The following is a 27,549-nucleotide window of genomic DNA, read 5'->3' on the forward strand; positions in this document are numbered from 1 at the left end:
CTTCACTATAGCTGGATGAAAATACTGGAACTCTACGTCTCAAGGACTGCAGTGGTTTAAGAGGACAACTCATCTCCATCTATTGCAGTCTTACTAATTTATAAAAGGTAAACATAACTTCATTGCTTTTGTATTGTAAGGACCATTACCAACTTCCTGTTGCACTGTACCTTTGTCAAGAAGGTCTGGAGAGAGATGCAGTGGCTTAAGTTGAGTTTGATTTCAAGCTATGTGATAAATAAATATATAAATTCAGGGCAGGAGGAGGTCATTTAGCCCATCAAGCCTGCTTTGCCATTGAATAAGATTGTGGCTGATCTGATGTTAACCTCAAATCAACATTCCCATTTACACTTGGCAAGTTTTCACCCTCTTACTTAACAATATCCTAAGTCAAAAAGGGTGATGCTGGTAAATCACAGCTGGACAGGCAGCATCTGAGGAGCAGGAGAATCGACAATTTGAGCATAAGCTCTTCATTTGGAATCTTCACTGCTCAGACACCATTGGCCATGCGGCTGCTACAGCCACCATCACAGCAGCAAACGATATCATCACTTCTGCCCCTGCCGCTCCACAGACCGCAGCCACCGCTGATCATACTGCCTCTGTGATCGCTGCCTAGACAACCGTCTCTGTGACCACTGCAAGAACCATCACCGGCACGTCACTTCTGCCCACGTAGTTGCCACCACCTTAGCCACATCCCCCCGCATGCCTGTCACTCACCAAAACACCACCGAAGACATCGCAAATGGCACATGGAACATGATTTCCGCCTCTGTGAGTGCCACAGAATGCACTACATCCGCCCCCGACCCCTACAGTGTATGTCACTTCCATTGGTGACATCACCCACAATACCATAACCACACCCACTCAAGAGACAGTCTCCTCCCCTACTCCCAACTCCAGCCACACACCAAGTGCCAGCTCTCAGCCCTGCCGTGTTTTTACCACATTCCCCCCCAAGACTTCCCTTCACTGAGGATGAATGATCACCTTCATTCCATTTTTCTCCAGGATCAATGAATTCAACACACATCACCACATCAGACTTCTCTTCTGCTGCCTCTGCCTCAGTGCTTACTTTATCCTTTGGGACTCCCACCCATCCTCCAAGGACCCTTTCTTCTGCCTCCAACAGACACCATCCACTTGGACAATCCATGCTGAACTGTTAGCCACCCTCAACATTCCTGATGGAGAGTTTGTGCTTGAAATGTCAACTCTTGGATGCTGCCTGACTGGCTGTGCTTTTTCAGCACCACACTTTTTGTCTCTGATCTCCAGCATCTGTGCAGTCCTCACTTTCTCCAAGAACCTACCTAACAGTGCCATGAAAATATTTATGGCCTCTGCTTCCAACACCTTTTCAGGAAGAGAGTTAAAATATTCAGAAAAAAAAAATCACCACATCTGGTTTAAGTGAGTTAAAAATGATGGTCCTTAATTCTAGATTTTCCCACAAAACATAATCCAGACTTACACTGACAGGATTTTGTGTTCAATGAAGTTGCCTCTTACTCTAAACTCCAATTTACACAAGCCCAGTCTGTTCAACCTTTCCTCCTAATACAACCTGCCAATTCCAGGTATTAATGTAGTAAACATTCTCTGAACTGCCTCCGACACCTTATATTGCTTATAATACCTCAGATGCAGTCTCATCTATGCCCTGTATAACTAAAACATAACCTGGGTATTAAATGGCCCTTGTGAAAAATGATAATTCTGTAGATTATTATATGGGATGGACTGGGTCTGCAGGGACTCCATGTACAAAACTCTGGACCTGCCCCTGTGTTATGAAGAATGGGCCTGGACTCTGTATTAATTGTCCTTGTGGAAAAATTTGCAAAGGAAAACACAAGTTCATCGGCTCGTCGTCAGCATGTAACATCCTCGAGAACCTGCAGGGAAAGCAGAGGGTTGATCCTGTCAGGTGGTTCCTGGCAGAATTTTCCATCAAGCACTAAGACATCACTTGGCTGGTGGTGAGATCCTTCCTGCATACCCAGACTGTCTCTGCCACTGCAGGCTGCCCTTGAAGTGGCTGCAGGGGAATGACCCTCTGCAAAGAAATTCTGAAGAGAGATGCAGTGGTTTTTGTCAAGGTTCCTTCTGAGCAGCTCCATGATGCAGGATGGCATTGCTTTTCTACAATCTCTACTGTCAGGGAGAAGGTACAGAAGCCTGAGCACACGCACCAGCCGGTTTCATAACAGTTTCTACCCTACTGTTGTTAGAATATTGAATGGATTCACAAACACTTAACATTCACCTGTACCTGTGTTTTTGTTTTTGCTGCTGTTTACCTATTATTTACTATTTATGCTACTTAACTATGTGATCTGCCTGTATTGCTTGCAAGACAAAGCTTTTCACTGTGCCTCGGTACACGTGATAATCAATTCAATTCTATGCTCTGCGGGCTGTTCTCCGCGATATTCACCAAGACAAACATCAACAGCGCCTGGAGGACATCTATTTAGTGCAAGACACTCTTTAGTCTGTCTGAAACCTGTTTGGCTTCCAGTGAGAGGAGTTAACTTTAAACGAGGACTGTAGACTGGCACATTCCAAGATCCAGGATTACATGTTGAGGGATGCTCTAAAGTTGGGGGCAGCTGTTGTCAAGGCGCAGAGGGAAAGACCACTGTCATTCTCATATTCCAATCACTTCATCTACTCTATCAATATCCTTTCTCCCTCAGAAATCCACCCCTACCATTGCATAAATGCTGCCCCCCTCCACACTTCCAGTCAACTGTCATAAAGAATCATCTCGACTCAAAACATTAGCTTGCTGTCTCTCCACAGATGCTGCCTGACTTGCGGTAATGTCCACCATCTTTTGTTTTCACCTCTGTCTAAGGTCTTCCTGTCAAAGTACAACAGGGATCCGTTCAGTTATCAAACCCCCCTTACTGTCTCAGAATGAATGTAACTAGTGTCCTGCATGAACATGCCTTTGTTTGGAACTTCAGGGAATGTTAAATTCCAATGTGTTTGTTTCTTCCCTCTGCAAAGACTGTACAGATCTGTTTTTGTACATTTTGTCTGTATATTTTTTTTTGAATAAAGTATATATTTGCAATAAAAAATGTTATGCCTAATTTTCACCATGTATACGCATAAAGGTAAAGTCACACTGTCCTGCCAGACCATAAGGCTGCTCTCTCATTCAAAAGAGATGGCTAGTGGTGGTTTAACATTAGGGTCATATGCTTCAGGCAAGTGGAGAGGTAGTGAAGGAGAGTCCTTCATGCTAGTATGGGAATTGAACCCATGCCGTTGGCACCACACTGCACTGCACACACCCACAGGCAGACACACACACATACACACCGGCTCATATCTGGTAATCTCCCTCTGCTGGTGTATTCCTCATTGCACTCAAATACCCATGATCAGAAACCGTCAGATATACACTGCCTCACATTATGTGTGTTTTCCTGTGTATCCAATTATAGAGACTTTGTAATTTGTGACAATTTTGTAATTCAATTTTGTAATTTGTAATTCAAAACAATATTATACCAATGGTCCATTATATGAACCTTGGCCTGTTAAGTTACAATGGACAAGAAAATTTTGTAGCAGAAAAATACAATATGAAAATTCCATATCTACAGATCTATAGACATCTTTCAGACACTATGAATTGGAATTTTACATTTTGAATGATATATTTAAAGTTTAACTGGAATATTTAAATCCATTTATATTTATAAATACCAACTACAGCACAATTTCTTATCAGTTTTGAATTGAATTTAGCCTCATTATCCTTTTAGACATTTGCAAATCTCTATACTCTCCAACAGACTTGTAACCTCTCCATGCCCACTTTATTCCTCTGTGCTAGATTCTTATTTATTCTGGTATATTTTGAAACAATATATTCACATGTATGTATACACATGTTTTCAAAATGTCAAATCGCTCATCAGTGCATCACACCCCATATACCTGACAATAATGGGCTTGAATTTCCAAGGAGTGGCTATCATCATCAGATTGCAACTCAGCTTTAGGCTGAGAAAGAGCTTCACATCTAGAGTCATAGAAACTTTCTGTGGGAAGATTATAACTCCTTAAGCAATGTAGGACTCACCTTAAATCCAGATGTGCCTTTGTAGTACAGGGTCAAAAGAAGGTGAACCATGCCCCCATCTCATGGCAGCCATTGTGTGATTTAAATGTCCAGCATCACAGCCAGTCACTTTGACAGCTCCTCTGAAAGGTAAAATACATGAGAGATTAGGGTGGGTAGGGTGCAAGGTAAGTGATTGAGTGTTGAGGGCAGGGAGTGGGAGTGGGTGGTGGTGGTGGGATGGGGGGTGCGATTTGAGGGGCAGTCATGTCCATCAATGGAACTGGAGAATTTATCAGGGCAAGGGAGGGGTAGCAGAGAAGGGATCATGCCAGGTTCGTGTGGAAAGGAGTTGGCGCTCTGGGTCAGAGGAAATGTCAGATTTTGGACAGGAAAAGAGGGTTGTTTTCAGGGGTAAGGGGAGTGGGTGGCAGGGTGGAAAGAAAGGGTTGTCTGTGTTAGGTCCACATCCATGGGTGGTGTTGCTGGATCGCAGGAGAAAGGGGTGCTTCAGGTCCTGTAGCATGGGGAGTTCGAGTCCCAGTGGACAAACTGTCAGGTGCAGGAGTAGGGTGGTTTGTCATAGGGCAGGGTCCAGGAGGTACTGTTAAGTTTTAGCTTGCAATTTAAACTCAAATCATAGATTTATTTCTACATTTAAGACTTTAACAATTAAGTCAACAGGAGACAGTCTGTTGAGGTTATTCAAGAAACAGCTTACTAAGTAATATTTATCAAAATAGGACAACTTTACAGGTGTATACAGTACTCCTGCTTTATGCTTTATTTTAGAAAGTGGATTTGACACTGTCTCTCTCCAACACTTCTGGGGTCTTCTGCTTCTGATTGGACAGTAAGCTGACAAATTTCAGTTTCAAACTTGGACTGTGCACCTTGATGCCTAAAAGTTGCTGCTTATTAACCCTTTCCATGCCACAACCTACATCATGATCACTTATATCATTACTTTCTGATTAGCCTAGGGGAAGTGAGGCTCATTTCTAATTGGTCTAAAAGATGCATGATCAATCACTAATTGGTTTTTAAGGGCAATGGACATTGAATTACGTCTCCTCCAACTAACTCATGGTTAGTTCCTTAAAATATCAATTATCTATGGGATCATCTTCTTTGTTATTGTCTTTTATTGCCCTTGCTAAGACAACATGAAGTGATAGCTTCTTTACCTGTTTAAAAATAAGGAGATGTCTGCTGTCAGGCCCTCATAATTAATACCTTGAACTCATTTTCTCCTTAATTGATGCAATTTCTTCATTAAATCAACCACATATCGCTGACCATTTGATTTTATGGGCTATTTCTTAGGTCATATTTTTAACCTCAATTTGTGCCTAGAACAAATGTCTTAAGACAATGAATATTGTGGAAACATTGCTTATAGCTGGGGCTCCTGTTATGCACTGGTAGTATCTCTTCCTTTGGGTTCAAGTCCCACATACTCCAATTATGTGTCCTTATGTATTTGAACTAGTTGATTAAAGGTATCTAATATGAAACTTCAAACTGATACAAAACATACACCAAGATCGCAACTGACTAATAGGAAGAAATTATTAAAAGAGGATAATGCTTAAGTTAAACAGACCGTATGTAAAGAGTCAGGTAATGAGCTATCCTTATACACTTAGAAACCTATGTGTTGAAAGTGGAAGAAACTGTTGCTGTTCACACAAAGGTTGCTCAAAAATCAGATTTTCTCTCGACAGTTATTGTCTGACCTGCTGAATGTTTGCATAATTTTGTTTCATCTTTTTGACACTATTCAACTCCATTAACTTTATGAAACTAGTTTTTCTATTAATGTTTCTTTCAGCCAAGTAGAATGCCATTTATGGTTTTACATGCAGGACACCAAGAAACTAAACATATAAAAGCATAAGCTCTGAAGTGTCTTCTAAGTATTTCACGTGGACTTCACATCTGCATAAACTATTTATCCTATCCGGTACAATTTCTTTTCCATTGAGGTGTGCATCTCAATTCTATTGAGATGTTAACATAAGTAATTCCAGGTAAAGTGCATTGTAACACTTACCATCACTTTGCATTAGCCATACAATAGCTACAAATGGATTTTACATTCAGCTTTCTGTTGCCTTGGTGAAAAATGAACCAATCCTGCACCTCTTTTTCTTTATTTTTTAACTGTGCTTGATCAGTATTTAGATGAAAGTAGGAAACCTCCCCCTTCAGTTCTCAATTACTTACAGTTGCATGCATATCATTAAATTCAGGGAACAGCTTAGAAATGAAAATAGTTTGCCTTTCAGCTTATAATGTTATGGTTTCAGACAAGGTTTGCTAGATGTATAATGGAATGGACAGCTTGTCCTTTGAGGAAAGCTTCAATGGTGTTTAGAGGAGTAAGAGGCAACTCAATCAAAACATATGAACTCCTAAAGAATCCTGAGAGCAAAGTTGTGGAGAGAATGTGTCCTCTTATGGGAGAATCTAGAACTTTGAAAATCAGGGGTCACCTATTTAACACAGAGATTTGGTGGAATGTTTTCTCTCAGAGGGTTGTCAGTTTTTGAAATTGTCTCCCTATAAAAAAGTGATTGAAGAAAAGCCCTTGAATATCTTTAAGGCAGAAGTAAATAGATTCTTATTTATTAAAGGTTACCAAGAGTGAGTGGGAATGTGAATTTGAGGTTACAATCAGATCTGCCAAGTTGTTATTGAATGGTAGAGCAGGTTTGAGGGGCTGAATGGCCTACTCTGATTTCTGATTTATATGTTCACATGTTTGAAATGAACCAGGAGATGCAAAGCCAATTTTCAGTGGCTTTCATAGCAAAATTAATTTTGTCTGATTCATCCTTTATGTCATGAGCTTGTCTTAACCTGGCAATTTTAGGTCAGTATTTTTCCTTTTTAGAAGCCATTTAAAATCCATTAAGACCTCAGGTGTGACAACCAGATGATGAAGGTTGAATATTGATTATCCATATTTATCATTATTACAAAAGCATACCCAACAAGGGAGAATCTAAAGGGTGGCACGGTTGCTCAATGGTTAGCACTGCTGCTCCACAGCGCAAGGGATCCGGGTTGATTCCTGCCTCAGGCAACTGTCTGTGTGGAGTTTGCATGTTCTCCCCGTATCTGCGTGGGTTTCCTCTGAGTGCTCCGGTTTCCTCCCACTATCCAAAGATGTGCAGGTCAGGTGATTTGGCTATGCTAAATTGCCCACAGTGTTAGGTGCATCATCCAGGGGATTGGGTCAGGGTGAGTTACTCTTTGGAGGGTTGGTGTGGACTTGTTGGGCCAAAGGGCCTGTTTCCTTACTGTAGGGAATCTAATCTAATTATCTCCTTTGTCATTCAATGGTATTACTAGCATTGAATCTTCCACTATTAGCATTGTGTGGGTTACCAAAGACCAGAAACTGAACGAGATTATAAATATGGTGTCTATATGAGAGCAGGTCAGAGACTAGGAATCCTATCTTGATCAACTCACCTCCTGAATGTCCAAAGATGTATATTATCTACAAGGCACAAGTCTGGAATGTAATGGAATAGTCTTCACTGCCCAAATGAATGCAGCTCTAAAACCAGCCAAGAAGATTGATATAACTGACAGTTTTTGGATCAATGCTTCAATATATCTGTCTAATAATTTTCAAAATTCATTTGTGGGACTTGGGCATTGCTGGCTGGCCAGCATCGATAGCCCATCCCTATTTACCCTTGACGAGGGAGTGACTTGCTAGGCCATTTCAGAGGGCAGTTGAGAGTCAACCACATTGCTGTGGCTCTCGATTCACATGTAGGCCAGACCAGGTAAGGATGGCTGATTTCCTTCCCTAAAAGGCATTAGTGAACCAGACAGTTTTTTTTTCCAACAATTGACAATGGTTTCATGGTCATCAGTAATAATCTTAATTCCAGATTTTTAAAAATTGAATTCAAATCCCACCATCTGTAGTGGTGGGCTACAAACCTAGGTCCCCAGAACATTATTCTGGGTTTATGGATTGATAGTCAAGCAGTAATACCGCTAGGCCATCACCTCCACAAGTTTATTACCATATGTTACTTGATTCTAAGAATAATATCCCCATGCTGAAAAATTCAGAGCAACAGAATCCATGGCCTCAATAATGTTGGAAATAACATTACAATAGAATGTAAAAATACTCTCACTGGAGGGCTGTCTTAGTTATAGAGTCATAGAATCACACAGCATGGAAATAGACCCTTCAGTCCAACTATGCTGACCACGTTCCCAAACTAAACTAATCCCACCTGCCTGCATTTGGCGCATATCCTTCCAAACCTTTCCTATTCATGTACTTAACTAAATGTCTTATAAACATTGTAACCTGTATTCACCACTTCCTCTGGCAGTTCAACCCACACACTAACCACCCTCTGTGCAAAAAAGTTGCACTCATGTCCTTTATAAATCTTTCTCCTCTCCCCTTCAAAATATGTCCTCTAGTTTTGAATTCCCCCACTTAAGGGAAAAGACCTTTTCTATTCATCTTATCTATACTCTTTGTGATTTTATAAATCTCTATAAAGTCACCCTTAACCTCCTGCGCTCCAGTGACAAAAAAGAGTCCCTGCCTATTTTTAATAACTCAGATCCTCCATTCCTGCCAACTTTCTAGTTATCCTTTTCTGAACCCTTTCCAGTTCAATAATATCCCTCCTATAAAAGGGTGACAAAAACTGCGCACAATATCCAGAAGAAGCTTCTTCAACATCCTGTACAATCCCAACATAACATTCCAACTCCTAAACTCAAAGGAGTGAGCAATGAAGGCAAGTGTACTAAACAACTACTTCACCAACCTGTCTCCCTGTGATGCAAATTTCAAAGAATTATGATCCTGAACCCCTAGGTTTCTCTATTCTAGTACATTACCCAGAGCCATACCATAAAAAGTCCTGGTCTTGTTTGTTTTACCAAAATGCAATACCTTGCATTTATTCAAATTAAAATCCATCAGTCACTCCTCAGCCCTGACCTGATTGATGAAAATTAAATAACCTGCTTCACTGTCCGCTCTAGAGACAGATGGCTGCTGGTAGTTTAACCTGAGGGTCACCATGCCTCAAGTGAGGGGAGAGATTGAGAAGGAGAGTCCTTCATGGTAACCCCAGCTGGTGCAAGAATTGAATCCACACTGTTGGTGTCACTGAGCATTCAAAACCAGCTATCCAGGCAACTTAGCTAACCACCCCACAAAACTTTTAAATAGCATGTGAATGAACCATAAAAGCAATTGAAGAATCAAATATGTTATACAATAAATGATATTCCTTACATGGAGCAGAACATCTCTCTATCAACCAGAGTTGTGACTAGAAGTAGATGGTCAATTCCAACAGCAAAAAGACTTAAGATCAAAATGAGATGGTGGCTATTGTTAATTAAGTCCAGTTCCTCAGTCAAGCCTAAAACGTCCTTCTTTCTAAAAGGATTCAAATTCAACTTGGCTGAAATTTGGAAGGAAATATTCCGTTTGAAATTCCACTTCCACTAATAGTGTTCTCTCAATTATCACACTATTTAAATATAAATTCTCCTTCTTGATTTCTTGACTTCAGTTTTATCTGTGGCAGATAAAGAGGCCACTCAGCCCATAGTGTCTGTGCCAGCTCTGTCCTGGCCTGCAAATTCTCAGTACATAGTTATCCAATTCCCTGTTGAAAGCTGCAATTGAATCTGCTTCCACCGCACTCTCAGGTAAAGTGTGCCACTTGCTGTGTAAACTGTTTTCCTGTTTTGCTTCTGATTCTTTTGCTAATCATTTTAAATCAGTGTTTTCCAGCTGTCAATCCTTTCACCAAAGGGAAAAATTACTTGGAAAAGGCAGATGCCAAGTAATTATTTTATCTGCCTGTCATGCCCTCTGCCTCCAATCATAAGTGTATTTCTGGCTCATAATTGACCCTTTTACAAATCTTACTATTTCTACGCCTGCCAAATACTTTCAGCCAGTCTTTTCTACAAGCTGTCTGTCTTTTCTCATACTCTTTCTTTGCTTCTCTTATTTGTTTCTTTCATTTCCTCTCCAAACTTTTTACATTCAGCCTGGTGTCCACTTATATTATCAAGCTGACACAAACCCTTGCTAAATGTACTTTTATTAACCTCTGGCGCTTTGCTCATCTTATTTTAAAATTACTGGTGATCTCTGGAGATATTAAGGAAATCAGTGAGGAAAATGAATAAATAAGTTTAAGTACTGAACTGATGTGAATTTATACAGTTTTTCATATCCTTTTATGTCATGCCTTTAAGTTCCTGTACAAGTGCCTGGATTGTGCTGCTCGAGGAGATGATGGCATAAAACAGAAATGCTGAAGAGTATCTTGACAGATACATGAAGAGGGAGGGAATAGAGACATGGACAATGGAGAGACCAAAGGTTTTTAGTTTAGAAAGGCATCGTATTGGCACAGTCTTGGTGGGCTGAGGGGGCTGTTCCTATGCTGTACAGTTCTTTATCCTTTGTTCATTGTATCTATACTCAGTCTAAGTCGGGGGTTGTGTAGAGGAGTCTTTAACCACGGTTGTTGATGTTAGCCCTTGTCTTCCAACAGCCATCCTTATAAGGTATCCAGTACTTGAAATGAAACAGAAATCTGAAAATTACCAAAGGTATAAACATCATTGACCCACCTGTAAAATGTACACTGAGGATTACAGTTGATTTGTATATTGATGAAATCAGATGCATTTTGATGTGGTATTCTCAAAGTGACAAATGTATACTCTAGAGTACTCAGTGCCTTGGGAAATCTGGCTATATTGGCAAAGCCTACTGCCAGGGCTTCAGTGCTGAGCTTGGCATTGGGAAACAAGATGGAGCTGTATGATTTGGTGTTAATTGCCTCAGTAACAGCCTTGATGCATTTGTGGATTGCGGATTGAGTGATCCCACACAGATCCCCAGTGGATTCTTGGAAGCAGCCAGTTGAGTAAAAATGGAATGGAGCTGTCACCTTGACAGTCACTGGAATAGGAAAGCCTCCCACTCCTTCAGGTCACATTCCTGCTCTGGCAGACACTGTTCCATGATGGTTTCCTGGAACATCCTCAGTTAGCAGCAATATAGCACCTCATTCAGCTGTTGGAAAGGACATTGAGGACAATATAGTCAGGGCCTCCTGTACCTCCTTGACATCCTGATGGATCTTCTGCTGTGCTTCTTAGGGTGGAGGCTGTTCAGCAGCAGGAGGAGGTTGACCTTGGTCCTTGACACTGGTATATTTGTTCTTCCTCATTTTCTCTGCTTTGCAATGATGACCCCTGCTGTGGCTATATCCAATGGTCACAGTTTCAATGAAGCTATGCAGGGAATATCAGAAACAAAGAAGGTCTTGAGTAACTGAGCAATCTGCATTCACATCACTCACAAATGACGGTTTATTGTAGTCCTTGATACAATGGGACATGGAAAACTCAGACAAGAAGGACCATTTAATAGGTTTACATGGACCTCTGGCAGTTGATCTTATTCCAATGTGCACAGCACCAACCATGTTGCACAAATACAAGGAGATTTTAATTGTGGTAGGATTACTGAAACTGACCAGCCCAGATCACCCATGAAAAGCAACATCGTGAATAAAAGCACGTTGTCAAAATACTTACACAGTTCAAATGAGAGCAAATCAGCTCCAGGTCCTTGTGTAGCCCATGGAACCTTGGATTGTGTTTGCGAATTGTGGCTCACAGCTTATTGCTTCTGCTTCACAGCGATGGTTATGGTCAATTTGTAATGACCAATGAATTGGTCAAAATTGTTTGCAGCTAGAATTTCTATTCAACATAGTTGGTCACTGCATGTGTGTCACATGCAGAATTCAATGATTACAGATAGCTGAAACCTGTACTGTGTATGGGCCTGGTTAATGCAATTGGCCCTTGAAGAACCTAACACCACTCACAAGTATAGCCATCTTCCTAATATTGAAAATATTTTGTACTGCCCACTCTAGATGGGGTCATGCAATCTTTCATTTATGTTGTGCACTTGTGACTCAGAGGAGGACAGAAGGCAGTACAGCTAACTCTTTACAGAGTGAATCATCGGCTCAGTCTGCTAATCTCAGTGACTCCTAGCAAGCTTCCATAATCCTTTCTTCCTTGCATTCCATGTAGATCTCATCAGTTCTGAAATTCTCCATGTTTCAGCTCAAATCATTCATTTAAGTCTTAATTTCCCAATGTTACTGTGAACCTTGGGTCCACAGCTTGTATCGATCATTGTGATGCACTGTAACCTCCACCCATGTTAAAAGCCTGAGAAGTAGTGACTGTCAATGACCACATCTCCCACTTTAATCTGTGCCCTCTTATTGTCCTGACTGCTTTTTTGTTGAGTGCCCTAACATGGTAACACATTGGACTGACTGGCCTGACTCCCCGACTGATTTGGAAATACAGCTTCTGACCGACTGTTTATATCAGAGTGGTGCTGGAAAAGCACAGCAGGTCAGGCAGCATCCAAGGAGCAGGAAAATCGACGTTTTGGGCAAAAGCCCTTCATCAGTTGCTCTATTCCTGATCCTCGGATGCTGCCTGATCTGCTGTGCTTTTCCAGCACCACTCTGATCTAAATTCTGGTTTCCAGCATCTGCAGTCCTCACTTTTGTCTAGCTCCTAACTGACTGCAGACTGATGACACCCTAGACTGACATCCATGTAGCCTCCTGACTGCCTTACTCTGAATCCTTGAACAGGTTGCACTGGACCTGCATGACCTTAGCCTTCTCCCCAGATTGTAATGAAACAAAACCACTGACCTTGAATGTCTCAAATGGTTTACTAACTGTTCCAAACCATTGGATTGAGATTGACAGATGCCTTTGACGAACATTGCTGGGATCCCTTAACTGTTGACAGTCCCCCCAGGGGATAGCGACTACAGGATTTTGAAATATGGCCGATTGGCTGAAGCACTGTCAGTTAATATGCTGCATAAGCTGCTGGTGCATTTTGCATTATGACAGTGATGTATCATAACTTGTCCAGCCCCTTGATTCATTACAGTTGATAATTATGACACGTTGCATGGCTCTGTATCTGAGTTACAGGTAAGACGAGGTAGAAGTACAGTTAGGCTGTAAGTTCTGAATGAGGCAATGTGCAAAAAGGTGTTGCATGGCATAGATGCAGTGAGCATCCAACTAGGAGTAGAATCATAGAATCTCTACGGTGTGGAAACAGGCCATTTGGCCCATTTGGTCCACACTGACCATTCCAAAGAGGGACCCATCCCATATTACTCTACTTTCACCCATGAGTAATGCACCTAACCTACACATCTCTGAACACCATGGGCAATTTAGCACAGCCAATTCACCTAACTTGCACATCTTTGAATTGTAGGAGGAAACCAGAGCAAACCACACACACAGGGAGAATGTGCAAACTCCACATAAACTGTCAGCCGAGGCTGGAATTGAGTCCAGGTCCCTAGTGCTGTGATGCAGCACTGCTAATCACTGAGCCACTGAGCTGAGTGACTGCAAGAAACCTAAGGTACTCCTTGCTCTGATGACTGTTTCCGTGCACAGAGTAATTTTAGCAACAGCAATACTATGGAAAGTGCAGGTGAGCTTCTAAGTGCAGTATTGAAGTGGAGAACTGTATTCTAATTGAGTTGGAGATGTTCTATGATGGTGTGGTGAGGCTGTTGCATGTCCAATGCTAACCTTCATGTCTGAAGGATTCAGCCTGTCTCTGACCAAGGAGCTTGCCCTGAGATGATGGGGGGGGGGGGGGGGGGGGGGAGCTGGTCAGGATGGAGACCCAGAGGAGCAGGATGCTCAGACTATCATGTCAGCCTCATCCAGTTTCTCTCTGCTGCCTGGGAAATGGCAAACTGTATAGAAACCAGATCAGACAACAGGGAGATGTTAGAGCATTAAATAGGCCTGTTGCCGCTCACTGGCGATTCTTGTCTCACTGTTCAAACTTTGGGTGGAAAATTGCACTTGCTTTTCCTGATGGTGAGAATCTCATTTTTCACTTTTTTTTAAGTGGGAGGGGGAATGATCTGTGAGTACATATTTCAATCAAAAAAAATGTTTGAGCGTTGGTAAATCGATATGTTTATTTAAAGCAGTGACATATCACATACATTGGTGACTTCTCCTCTGGCTCGCTTCTTTCAAGAGGAGTTTGCAGGGACAGTTTATCTCAGCTTGCTTCTATGTAATGCAAATACAGAGAGTGAAGATCTTCAGATCCAGAACTGTGTGCACACGTGGTTACAGTCGGCTGTGTGGAGGGGAGGAGTTGTAAACCTGGGCAGTTAAACGTACAGTTAATGGGTCAGGCAGTGTGTAGAGAGTCTGGTTTCATTGGGAGTGAAACGGATCGACCCTGTTCGACATAATCCGGACACTGCTGGGCCCAGAACCGTGACTCCTCTCCCTGGAGGACCAAAATGCCTGAAAACATTCTCACATGGTTTTGCAGCTGCAAGTACAAACTTTGAGCTTCTTAAAGGTAAGGGAGGTAGCTGAGAATCAAACTATTACTGGACGGTTTTTGAAAATCTCAGCCCATCTATATTTTTAAAAATCGAATGTGTAATTCTGACGAAGAATATATTTGTACTGATTAGCAAACCTCGCCAATTAAATTGATTGTTTCAACGAAATTGATGGTCAATTAATTCTGAGTTTGTAAACGTCAGTGTATCTTCTGTGCAGCTCATGGCCATTTCTGTCAGAATTCATTGGGACCATTGATGTAGCCAGGGAGCAGCTCATCGCGTTGTCTGTGCTGAATAATACAGTGAATACAAGACGCAGTTTCCAGAAGGCAGGGCTATTGATTAGAAATTTAGGAACATGTTTTTCACCGACGAATAAAAATAAAATTGTTGAAACGAAAACGCAGACTTTTCATTTAACAACCTCGAGTAAGGGTATTCTCACTAACCCTGGTAACATGGACCAAAGGGATAAGATCAAACTTGAGCCTAATAGGAAATATTCGGGCAACATTCGAGGTTGGGATCTGGAAAGAGAAGGGACTTTTGTATTCACTCAAATCCGGGCAAAGAATCCAGGAATTGGCAACCAGTTCACTTATAACCTAAACGAACATATAAGCAGTGTCTAATAATACATTGTCACAACTAATTCATTTATGTTTTGAAATATTAAATATTTTAAATCACAGCACTTAATTCAGCAGTTTTATCTGTGCAATACACAACGGTGGTTCAGTGGTAGTTTGAAGAACACTAAAGTTGAAGGTGTAGTGGACAGCGAAGAAGGTTACCTCAGATTAAGGGATCTTGATCAGATGGGCCAATGGGCTGAGAAGTGGCAGATGGAGATTAATTTAGATAAATGTGAGGTGCTGCATTTTGGAAAGACAAATCAAAGCAAAACTCATTCACTTAATGGTAAGGTCCTGGGGAGAGTTGCTGAACAAAGATACCTTGGAGTGCACATTCATAGTTCCTTGAAAGTGGAATTGCAGGTAAATAGGATAGTGAAGAAGGCATTTGGTATGCTTACCTTTACTGGTCAGAGCATTAAGTACGGGAGCTGGGAGGTTATGTTGCAGTTGTACAGGACATTGGTTAGACCACTTTTGCATACAATACTGGTTTTTCAGCTATAGGAAGGATGTTGTGAAACTTGAAAGGGTTCAGAAAAGATTGACAAGGACTTTGCCAGGGTTGGAGGGTTTCAGTAGAGGGAGAGGCAGAATAGGCTTGGGCTATTTCCCCTGGAGTGTCGGAGGCTGAGGGGTGACCTTTATGGAGGTTTATAAAATCATGAGGGGCATGGATAGGGTAAATAGACAAAATCTTTTCCCCAGAGTGGAGGAATCCAAAACTAGAGGGCATAGGTTTAAGGTGAGCGGGGAAAGATATAAAAGGGATGTAAGGGGCAACTTTTTCACACAGAGGGTGACACATGTGTGGAATGAGCTGTCAGAGGAGGCTGGTACAACTACCACATTTAAAAGGCATCTGGATAGGTTTATGAATGGGAAGGGTTTAGAGGGATATGCGCCAAATGCTGGCAAATGGGACTAGATTAATTTAGGATATCTTTTCGGAATGGATGAGTTGGACCAAAGGGTCTGTTTCCATGCTGTATATCTCTATGACTCAATTACTCTGTAAATGCATCAATGAATTAATTGCAGCAATGTATTTTAGTAATGTTCAGGTTTAGACATTGTGATTCAGTCATAAACTCTGTACCAAATTCTCAACATTTCTCAACATTTCAACTATCTAATTTCTTATTGTCAACACCATTAAAACAGATGATCTGAGCTTGTTGTGGGTAAATTGCTTGCTGCATTTCTGACAGTGCAGAAGTGACTATACTTCAGAAGTACTTCATTGTTGTAAGGGGAGCTGGGACATCACATGGTGGTGAAAGCTGTTCTTTACTTAACATAATATGAAGATAACCAAAGAATCTTGAAAAAATCTGAAGTGGCCGTCTTGCAACTATGTTAAAGTTTTCCAAGGAAAATTATAACCTCATAGAATCTCTACAGTGTGGAAGCAGGCCATTCAGCCCTTCCAGTTCTCACTGATCCTCTGAAGAGCATCCCACCCAAACTCTGGGTAAGCTTCCGGGCCTGCACATTATGGACAAGTTAATATGGCCAATCCAGCTAAACTGCACATCTTTGGACTATGGGAGGAAAACCGAGCACCCAGAGGAAACCCATGCAGACACAGAAAGCATGTACAAGCTCCACACAGTCATCCATGGTTGGAAGCAAGCCCAGATTCTTGGTACTATGAGGTAGCAGTGCTACCCACGGAGCCACTTTGAGATTTAACAGCTATGAAAATCTGTGTACCCATGATGGAATTTTGTATGTAGATTGTTTATTTGTTTACACCTTAAAGACTTTCATGAGAATGTTTCCAACAACAGCATTCATGTGAAAGATATTTCAATGTAAATTGTCAATGCAGCTTGAACATGCAGTTTATCAATGTAAAATGAGTATTGCTGACAAGTACACATTTTGTTAAAGTTTTTTGTCTTGCATTATTTGGAACATCTGCAAGAATAAAGAGGAACAATATTTTATGCTGTATAGGAAGAGAGTGCTGATTGGTTGGCAAGTGGTCTGATTGGTTGAGGCTATGTCATTGAACATGCACTAATAATTAACTGCCCTTGATTGTTCAACATTAAATCAGTGTCTACCATGCAGAGTCACTTGCTAACCAGTCAGTGCTCTGTTGCTATGCAGTATAAATATTGCTTTCACTATGGCTGGCACGGTGACTCTGTGGTTAGCAATGCTGCCTCACAGCACTAGGGTTCTAGGTTCGATTTCCAGCCTCAGGTGACTGTGTGTGTGGAGCTGGCACATTCTTCCTGTGTCTGCGTGGGTTTCCTCTGGGTGCTCTGGTTTCCTCCCACAGTCCAAAGATGTGCAGGTCAGGTGAATTGCCCATAGTGTTATGTGCATTAGTCAGAGGGAAATGGGTCTGGGTGGGTTACTCTTCGGAGGGTCGGTGTGGACTGGTTCGGCCGAAGAGCCTGTTTCCACACTGTAGGGAATCTAATCTAATCTTATATTGGTATTTACTTCTGACAAATGCAAGACCAAAACTTCAACATGTGTTTTTTTCAATGGTACTCATGATTTTCCACTTCCAAATAACTAAATGTAAATCAAATTGATTTACAGATGACTTGTAAAGTTATTTTTTTGAATATAGGTATTATACATCCTATTTCCGATATCCAGTGCGGAACGACTTACTCACAATGGCTTTTAGAGTCATAGAGTCATAGAGATGTACAGCATGGAAACAGACCCTTCGGTCCAACCTGTCCATGCCGACCAGATATCCCAACCCAATTTAGTCCCACCTGCCAGCACCTGGCCCATATTCCTCCAAACCCTTCCTATTCATATACCCATCCAAATGCCTCTTAAATGTTGCAACTGTACCAGCTTCCACCACATCCTCTGGCAGATCATTCCATACACGTACCACCCTCTGTGTGAAAACGTTGCCCTTTAGGTCTCTTTTATATCTTTCCCCTCTCACCCTAAACCTATGCCCTCTAGTTCTGAACTCCCCGACCCCAGGGAAAAGACTTTGTCTATTTATCCTATCCATGCCCCTCATAATTTTGTAAACCTCTATAAGGTCACCCCTCAGCCTCTGACGCTCCAGGGAAAACAGCCCCAGCCTGTTCAACCTCTCCCTATAGCTCAAATCCTCCAACCCTGGCAACATCCTTGTAGATCTTTTCTGAACTCTTTCAAGTTTCACAACATCTTTCTGCTAGGAAGGAGACCAGAACTGCATGCAATATTCCAACAGTGGCCTAACCAATGTCCTGTACAGCCGCAACATGACCTCCCGACTCCTGTACTCAATACTCTGACCAATAAAGGAAAGCATACCAAATGCCTCCTTCACTATCCTATCTACCTGCGACTCCACTTTCAAGGAGCTATGAACTGCACTCCAAGGTCTCTTTGTTCAGCAATATTCCCGAGGACCTTACCATTAAGTGTATAAGACCTGCTAAGATTTGCTTTCCCAAAATGCAGCACCTCGCATTTATCTGAATGAAACTGCATCTGCCACTTCTCTGCCCATCGGTCCATCTGGTCAAAATCCTGTTGTAATCTGAGGTAACTGTCTTTGCTGTCCACTACATCTCCAATTTTTCTGTCATCTGCAAGCTTACTAACTGTACCTCTTATGCTCGCATCCAAATCATTTATGTAAATGACAAAAGGTAGAGGACCCAGCACCTATCCTTGTGGTACTCCACTGGTCACAGCCCTCCAGTCTGAAAAGCAACCGTCCACCATCACCCTTTGTCTTTTACCTTTCAGCCATTCTGTATCCAAATGGCTGGTTCTCCCTATATTCCATGTGATCTAACCTTGCTAATCAGTCTCCCATGGAGAACCTTGTCGAACGCCTTACTGAAGTCCAAATAGATCACATCTACTGCTCTGCCCTCATCAATCTTCTTTGTTACTTCTTCAAAAAACTCAATCAAGTTTGTGAGACATGATTTACCACGCACAAAGCATGTTGACTATCCCTAATCAGTCCTTTCCTTTCCAAATACAATGTTTTATAAGTCCCAACTCTTTTCTAACTCAACATTTGGGTTCAGTTTCATCTATGCCCTCTATTTGTTTGTATTCAGCTTCTGAAACCTCTAAAGGAACTCCATCTTTTTCATATTAAATCTTGTAATAGACTGGGATTATCTACGTTTGAGGAGCCTGGTATGAGCAATCACCCAAGTGATTACCTCAATAATCATTGAGAATCTTAATACTTTCTGTTCATCTGAATTTACTGTTACTATTTATATTTGAATACCACCTTTTCATGTGCCATGGCATCCCAAGGTGTGTCACAGAAGCATAATCAGTCAAAACATTGCACAGAAGAAGATATCAGGCAGGATGATGAAGCTTAGTCAAAAACACTGATTTGAAGCAGGATCTTAAAGAAGAAGAGAGAGGAAGAGAAGTTTAGTGAAGTGATTCCAGAACTCAGGGCCCTGAGAGCTGAAGACACAACTATGAATTGGGGATTGAAGGAAGTGAAAATTAGTGGGACTGGATTTGCAAGCATGTAGGGCTCTGAGATGTTGTAGGGTGGGGGTCTTGCAGAAACAGGAAGGGACAAGACCATGAAAATATTTGAACAGTTATGAAAGTGGGGTGTTGCTGTTCAGGTGCCAATGCAGATCAGTGGACAAAGGCATGTTAGGTGAGTGGGACTTGGTGCAAAATAGATGATGGTTGGCTGAGGAGCTGAAGTTTATGGGTACATTCAGAATGTGAGACTTGTTGTGGACCAATGGTAAAATGGAGGTGGCAATTGCACAGGTGAGTTTCTGCAAAATGTGCTGAGGCAGAATGGAGATGGGTGATGTTCTGAAGTTGTAAATCAATGGTCTTTCTGATAAGGAATATATGGGATTGGAATCAGATAGTAAACTGAGATAATCGAGCAGGCCTGAGGTGCTGAATGGCCTACATCTGCCTGTAATTTATATGTTCAGCCTGAGACAATGGACAGTGAGGGCGGTGGGATACTGCAAGGTGTGCTCAAAGATGATCACCAGTTTCCTTCTACTCAGCATTGTTTAAGCATCACACCCCTTCCTGTTACAGACCCGACAGGGTTTGTTATATCTGTGTTTACCTCCTGGGTTATATCTGCTTCGAAATTCCTCTGTGCCCTATGACTACCTGTTTCTGAAGGTTACTGTATTCTTCCCACAGCATCACTTCACTAATCTCCTCACAGGCTGTGTCAAGTATTATAAGAGAGATATCAATTTGCTTTAGGTGAAATAGGTTCCTCCTCTGTTAAAATTGATTTTTTGATTATTATTGGCAAGTCATTTCTGTCTTTTAATTCGCAAATTGTAAACACTTAGGTTGCATGTAATTAACTTACAGAGGTGATTTCCACGACATGTTTTGTGTAACCAATTCATTAACCTGTTCTTCAAAAAAAGCAATTATTTTTATTAGTTCAACAGATGTGAGTCAGCATTTGTTGCCCATCCTTAATTGCCTTGGAATTGAGTGCTTGTGAGGCCATTTCAGAGGTCAGTTAGGAATCAACCACATTGTTGGAGGTCTGGACTCACATTAGGTCAGAACAGGTAGGAACAGCAGATTTCCATCCCTAAAGGAACTAGTGAACCAAATAAATTTTTATGAAAAACAATGTGGCTCCGTTTAACTCATGGAGAGCATTCTTCCCTTCTTGTGAAATGTGATAGTTGTGTTGTTCCAATTTCTAAACAAATGCTGTGCCAGGTTGGAAAGAGATTTTCAATTTTAAAAAAAGCCGAAGAACTGCAGAATGTAGAAACCAGAAACAAGATAAGAAATTTCTGGAATAATTCCACAGTTCTGGTAGCATCTGTGGAGAGAGAAACAAAGTTAACGTTTTGACTCTTCTTCAGAATGTGTTCTGAGAGCAGTCCTGAAGAGTGTTTCAATATTCGTTATTGTAGATTCGTAGAGGTTTACAACATAGCCTTTCATTTCTTTGCAAATGAGACACACCCATTGTGTCTGTGTTATGCTGAGTCCTCTTATAATTAGCCAAATCCTCACTGTTGTCAGCACCTTATAATGTTGGATACGATCTGAGGCATTTTTGGAATTTTGTTGCCCCATCATTCTCACAGGGAGCAGTGTAAGCAACTGATACCAAAAGATGCCCATGCAATGTTTTAGGCAGAAAGTGTGCTCAATTGTGATGAATAGTAAATAGGTTTATTATATATTAGTGGCTAACTACATTACCTCAAAGATACATGATCATCTCTTCTGAGATTCTAGGCTCAGTTTAAGAGTGAGAGAAACTTTTGTGACCAAAACGTTCTCTTATAGTGTGTAACAAGCACAGAACAAAGCAGAATCAGTTGACTGCTTCAGAAGTAGTCCTTTATATCTTGATGGGCAGAGCCTCTCTCAGGAAGTTAATTAACTCTTTCAGATACTAAATATTTTATACAAAAAATTCCAGATCCTGACCACCATCTGGATAAAAAGAATTCCCTCTAACCCTGTTACCGTACGTTTATGCCCACTGGTTATGTGTGCTCCAAACAAAGGGACACAGCTTTTTTAATCCACTGTATCAAAAGTACTCATTATCTTATAGACTTCAGTTATGTCTCCCAGTAATATAATCTTTTTCAAAGAAAATAACCTGAGCCTATCCAATCTCTCCTTATAACCTAACTTCCCCAATCTGGGCAACTTCCTCATAAATCTTGACTGTACCATCTCAGCACAATCACTAACTAACAATAACTAATCTTTTATATAGTTCCAGCATTAACTTCCTGCTTTTATCTTCTGTGTCTCAGCTAATAAAGGCAAGTATCCTGTATGCCTTCTTGACCATCTTATTGACTTATCCAGACACCTTTAAGGATCTGTGGACTAGCATTCTGAGATCTTTTGATCTTCTACTGTTCCCTGTAACCTACCTTTTATTGTATATCCCTGCACCATATTAGGCTCTCCCATTCCCATACTTCTCCGGGATGTAATTCCATTTGTCACTGTTCTGTTCATCTGATCCTGCATTCCAAACCTTTCTTCTCATTGCCAACCTGGCAGCCAATTTGGGGATTATCTGTAAACTTCCTAATCATCTCCTTATATCCAAAACCAAATTATTCATACGTACCACAGAAAGCAAGGGGGCCTAGTGCTGCGCCGTGTAGAATCCCACCGGTCATTAACTTACATTAATGATCTGGATGAAGGAACTGAGGGCATTGTTGCTAAGTTTGCAGATGACACAAAAGTGAAGGAACACATAATGTGGAGAAAGCAGGGAGGCTGCAGAAGGACTCAGACAGGCAAAGATATCCCACATGGAATATAATGTCAGAAAGTGTGAGTTTATACACTTTAGTGGGAAAAAAATGCATCAACTATTTTCTAAATGGCACAAAGAGACTTGGAATTCCTAGTTTAGGATTCTCTTAAGGTTAACATGCAGGTTCAGTTTGCAGTTAGGAAGGCGAGTGCAGTGTCAGCATTCATTTCAAGAGAGCTAGAATACAAGAGTGGAAATATAGTAGTGATGCTCTGGTCAGACAGCATTTGGAATATTGTGAGCAATTTTGGGTCCGTTTCTAAGGAAGGATGTGTTATCCTTGGAGGGAGTTTCAATCTCACTATCTCTCGATGATGCTTCTATATATTATCACATTATAATCACAAACAACATTAACAAAATATCTTAAATGAAAGATAGAAAACTGAATTAAACTAAGATTTCTTTCAGGCCTGATAACACTTCTGGGAGTATGGAACGAATCTCCTGACATGCAAGGAGCCTGAATTAACATCTGTTTCTCCACCATGAATTACTCTTTGACTAGTTATAAACTGACTCAATTTGCCAGATGAGCTTGCTTGCTGCTCTTTAATTGTCACATCAATGCTCACACTATTGAGAAAGAAAATCAAATTCAAGCCAATGTCCAGGTTAATTCTATTTTATTTCAACTGGTTGATTTATCTCTCATCAATTACTTGGATTGTACAGATCCTTCATTAATACAGTGAATACCATTAAATTTTTACATCTGTTATGGTTTAGCATGAGAGAAAAGCAAATTAATATTCAACTTCCAATCACACTACATTTCATCTCATTTGTTCTAACCTGTGTTGGTCTGAGAGTAATAACCACCTACAGTCTCTCAACATTGAATGGTAAATAGTCAGATCTTGAATGTAATCACATTCCTCCTACCTCTGTAGGTGGTGTTTGCCAACTAAAACACCAGTTTAAGCGATCGTTTACTGCCTTGGCATAAATTAAACTTCATTCATCATCAAATCATTATTTATCATTTAGATCTAACTGATCCATAATTCCACAACTGGCAAAGATAGGTTTCTTGAAAGAAAATAAAATGTGCAATGTGAGAGCATAGAAGCGAGCTTGATAGGTCAGCAAGGTGATATGATAAAACCTGCTATTAATCTTTCAAATCACATCAATTGACATAAAAGCCTTTGATTTTATTTTGAAAAGTAAAAATAAGATGGACACTTTAAATTGGTTACCAAGGCCACCTGATTTGAAATACCTAGTCTCAACAGAAATTTACAAAGGAACCTCTAAATAACGTGGCAATTGTATTCAAACTTGATCGAATAATGGGAAATGGAATATAATGGCAAATGCATATTTTTAGGGCTGGAGGAAGGTTTGTAGTAGAATTAAGTATTGTGACTTTTGCTTTTTATGCCACATATTAATATTCTAGATTTTGGTGTGCAGGTGACAATTTCAAACTTTGTGGATGATCTGAAACTTGAAAGCATTGTAACCTGTGAAGAGGATAGTAGAGAATTCCAAAAGGACATAGACAAGTTGGTGAAGTAGACAGATAGATGGGCAGATAGATGGCGGATGAAGTTCAGTGCCTAGAAGTATGTGGTGATGGTTTTTGGTCAGACGAATATGGACGTGAACATAAAGTAGGAGGCGCAATTACTTAAGGATGTAGAGGAACTGAGAATAGGAATAAATTATCGCAGATGTTGAAATATGTACTGAAAACAAAAAAAATGCTGGAGATCACAACGGGTCAGACAGTGTCCATGGAGATGGAGCAAGTCTAGACGTCTCTTCATCAGAGCTGAAGTGAAGTGTGATGGGGACAGTATTTATGCTATCCTTGAGGGTGTGGTAATGCAGGGCTAGTGGGTGTAGGGTGCAGATGGAGAAAAGATGTTGATAGTTTAGATTAACTGATTGGAATGTGAGACTGGCAGAAAAGTGGTGTCTCTTGTTGTCTTCTTCTGCCATTATCACATTTCGATCACTTAATCTGAACTATCAACATCTTTTCTCCATCAGCACCCTACACCACTACCTACCTCCCCCAAACTATAGCATAAATGCTGCCCGCTCCACACTTCACGTCAGCTCTGATGAAGAGTCATCTGGACTCGTGGCATTAGCTTGCTCTTTCTCCACGGACACTGTCTGACCTGCTGTTATCTCCAGTATTTGTTTGTTTTCAGTACAAGAGCAGAGGGACCTGGATGTTTATGGTATAGTTTGCTGAAGGTGGCAGGATAGATGGATATACAGTAAATCTGTATCTGGGCTTTATTCATAGGAAAATCAAGTAAAAGAGCAAGAGCATGGAGGTTTTGGTAAATTTATAAAAGACTCATGTTAAATCTCAGCTAAAGATGGGCTATGGTGAGATTCGTGGTAGGATCAGTTGAGAGCGTGGTGATGCTTATCTCAATGTCAGGAGCATCTCTCTCCCACCTTTTATGATTTTACCGTGCAGTAATGAGTCTCTCGCTGGGCTGTGGTGAGAGGCCAATTAAAGGGATTATAACTTGTTAAATGCCTTACTAACTCTCAACTCGCCTCATTAATATTCAACTTTCTGTCTTACCAAGTGCGCCGAATAAACTCGATGCTGAGAAATCTCAACATGGCAATCTCAGCAGGTATGTGGTGGCTTCGGCTGGCCGCTGGCAGTGAGGAGCCGCCATATTACTGAACACAAAACAGCACTTCAGGACACAATTCATGGCCACAAGCCACTTGCACCCCTCATCCATCACCTGGCGTTTACCAATCTCTGATCCCAGTCTGTATTTGTTTCCTTTGTGTGCACTTCTGCTGGTTCAGGTTTGGACTTGTCTGACTGCTTGCCTGTATGTGTTGTTCCCTTACTCAATAATAACAAGTTAGATGTGACCACTGGGCACTGGGAAAAGAATGGCCACTCAATCAGGGACTTCAGGTGGAATGTATCTAAGAGCAGGTAAAATATGTGGCCTGGTGATTAAGCAGCGACTTTGGTGAGAAAACAGACTTAGATATATGAGGGGGTCTCAGCCATGCCAACTATGTACTGTGGCACCATGGCTTTGTAGTTGCTATTATGTTGCCAGTGAGGGGCAATGGCAGATTTCCGATACTTTGTCGAGTGCGTAAATGGCATTGGCACAAGTGATGTCAGTCTTTCTGCAGTTAAATGCTGAGTAGTGACTTGTTATGCATGGAAAGATGGGGCTAGAAATGGGCATCAGAAATGCCAATGGGGTAGGGTGAGTAGTTAATGAGGTGTGTTTGGTAAAACATGACAAAGAATCTCACTAGGTTTTGCTGTGAGATTCTCTCCAAAAATCTTTATGCAACTTGCATTTTGCCAAACAGATGTAAAATTGAGCTCTGTATGCGTGGTGTGAATGCATTCGTGTGAGAAGAGAAGAGATATACAAACATGGTTTTAGTGTGAGAAGCTTCAGTAATGAGGACAGATTGGAGAGTTTGTGACTGTTCCCCTTGGAGAGAAGAAGGCTTAGAGGAGATCTGATAGAAGTTTTCAAAATTATGAGTGATCATGAAGAGTAGATCATAGAATTATAGATCCCCTACAGTGCGGAACGAAGCCCATCGTGTCATACTGACCCTCCAAAAAGCATCCCACCCAGACACAGCCCCTCACCCTAACCCTATAATCCTATAGTTACCATGGCTAATCCATCTATCTAGTACATCCCTGGACATTACAGGGCAATTTTGCATCGCCAATCCATCTAAGCTGCACATCTTTTGGGAGGAAACTTGAGCACAGGGAGAATGTGCAAGCTCCACACAGACAGGTCCTGCTGAAACAGCTCCCACTTATAAAAGGATCGAGAAGGCAAATTTAAAGTGGTTTATAAATGTTGTTATGTTACTAAACTTAAATATCATAAAATATAATAAATACAAAATAGAATATTATGAAACGTTTTCACATGGTGAATGGTTCGAGTCTGGAATGCATTGGTAGTGTGATACAGATAGAGTCAATTAAGGCCTTCAGAAGCGCATTGGATAATTATTTGGGTGGAAATAATAGGCGAGGGTCTGGGGAAAAGGCAGGAGAATGATGCAAAGTTACGGTGCTCATTTGGAGAATTGGTGTAGACATGATGGGCTATTTGGCCTCCCTTAGCAACACTTGGTGATTCTGGAAACATAACTATTGTTGCAAACAAATGACCAAAACTGAAAACCATGCAATAGCACTGAGATAATCATTGCAGAACTCCCCACAGAATGTACCATCACCTGTCTCTCATTTTGCAATTCTCAAGCTGGAATGAGAATGAGATATAGCACAGAGATAGAGAATTCAAATATAAGGGAACTTCAAGGACCATAGCTTCCAGTTTGGAAAAAAGACATCACAATTTGAAAAGACTGTCTCCAGAAGAACAACTGATTTTGCAGGCTTCACCAGGGATCTTAATGGTCAACTTTGGAACTTATAACTCTTTCACTCATACTGTACAACATTCTGTTTGCTTAGATGGTAGTGTATGTATGGACGTGATATGCAATTGGGACAGATTTTACCTTCTAGTAAAGCTTGTACTTTCACCGAGAGAGTTTGCATTAAAAAAAATGAACTACTTAATTTAGATTACCTCAAGTGATGAGGCAGGATTGCTTTCCTACGGTATTACATGTGGTGAAGTACATAAAGTCATACAGCATAGAAACAGACCCTTCGGTCCAACCAGTCCATGCCGAACATAATCCCAAACTGAACTAGTCCCACCTGCCTGCTCCTGGCCCATATCCATCTTAGCCTTTCCTGTTAATGTACTTATCCAAATGTCTTTTAAATGTTGTAACTGTGCCTGTAACCACCACTTCCTCAGAAAGTTCATTCCACTTGGGAACCACCCTCTGTGTAAAAAATTTGCCCCTCGCCTTTTTAAAATCTTTCTCCTTTCATCTTAAAAATGTGCCACCTAGTCTTGAAATCCCTTATCCTAGGGAATGACACCTACCATTAACCCTATCTACACCCCTCATGATTTTATAAATCTCTTTAAGGTCACCTCTCAATCTCCTATCCAGCCTCTCCTTATAACTCAAA

The 27,549-nt window shown here is 41.1% G+C and overlaps 1 protein-coding gene across 1 annotated transcript in view; it reads left to right on the forward strand.

Annotated features, from left to right (window-relative positions):
- Positions 1 to 14,461: 14,461 nt before the first annotated feature.
- The window catches only part of LOC140469537 (uncharacterized), a 107,119-nt gene continuing 94,031 nt past the window's right edge, over positions 14,462 to 27,549 (forward strand). The window contains exon 1 of the mRNA XM_072566144.1: positions 14,462 to 14,599. The gene's annotated coding sequence lies outside the window, so the exon portion shown is untranslated. The remainder of the gene's footprint in view (positions 14,600 to 27,549) is intronic.

The sequence above is a fragment of the Chiloscyllium punctatum genome, chromosome 49 (assembly GCF_047496795.1).
Source record: "Chiloscyllium punctatum isolate Juve2018m chromosome 49, sChiPun1.3, whole genome shotgun sequence".
NCBI lineage: Eukaryota > Metazoa > Chordata > Chondrichthyes > Orectolobiformes > Hemiscylliidae > Chiloscyllium > Chiloscyllium punctatum.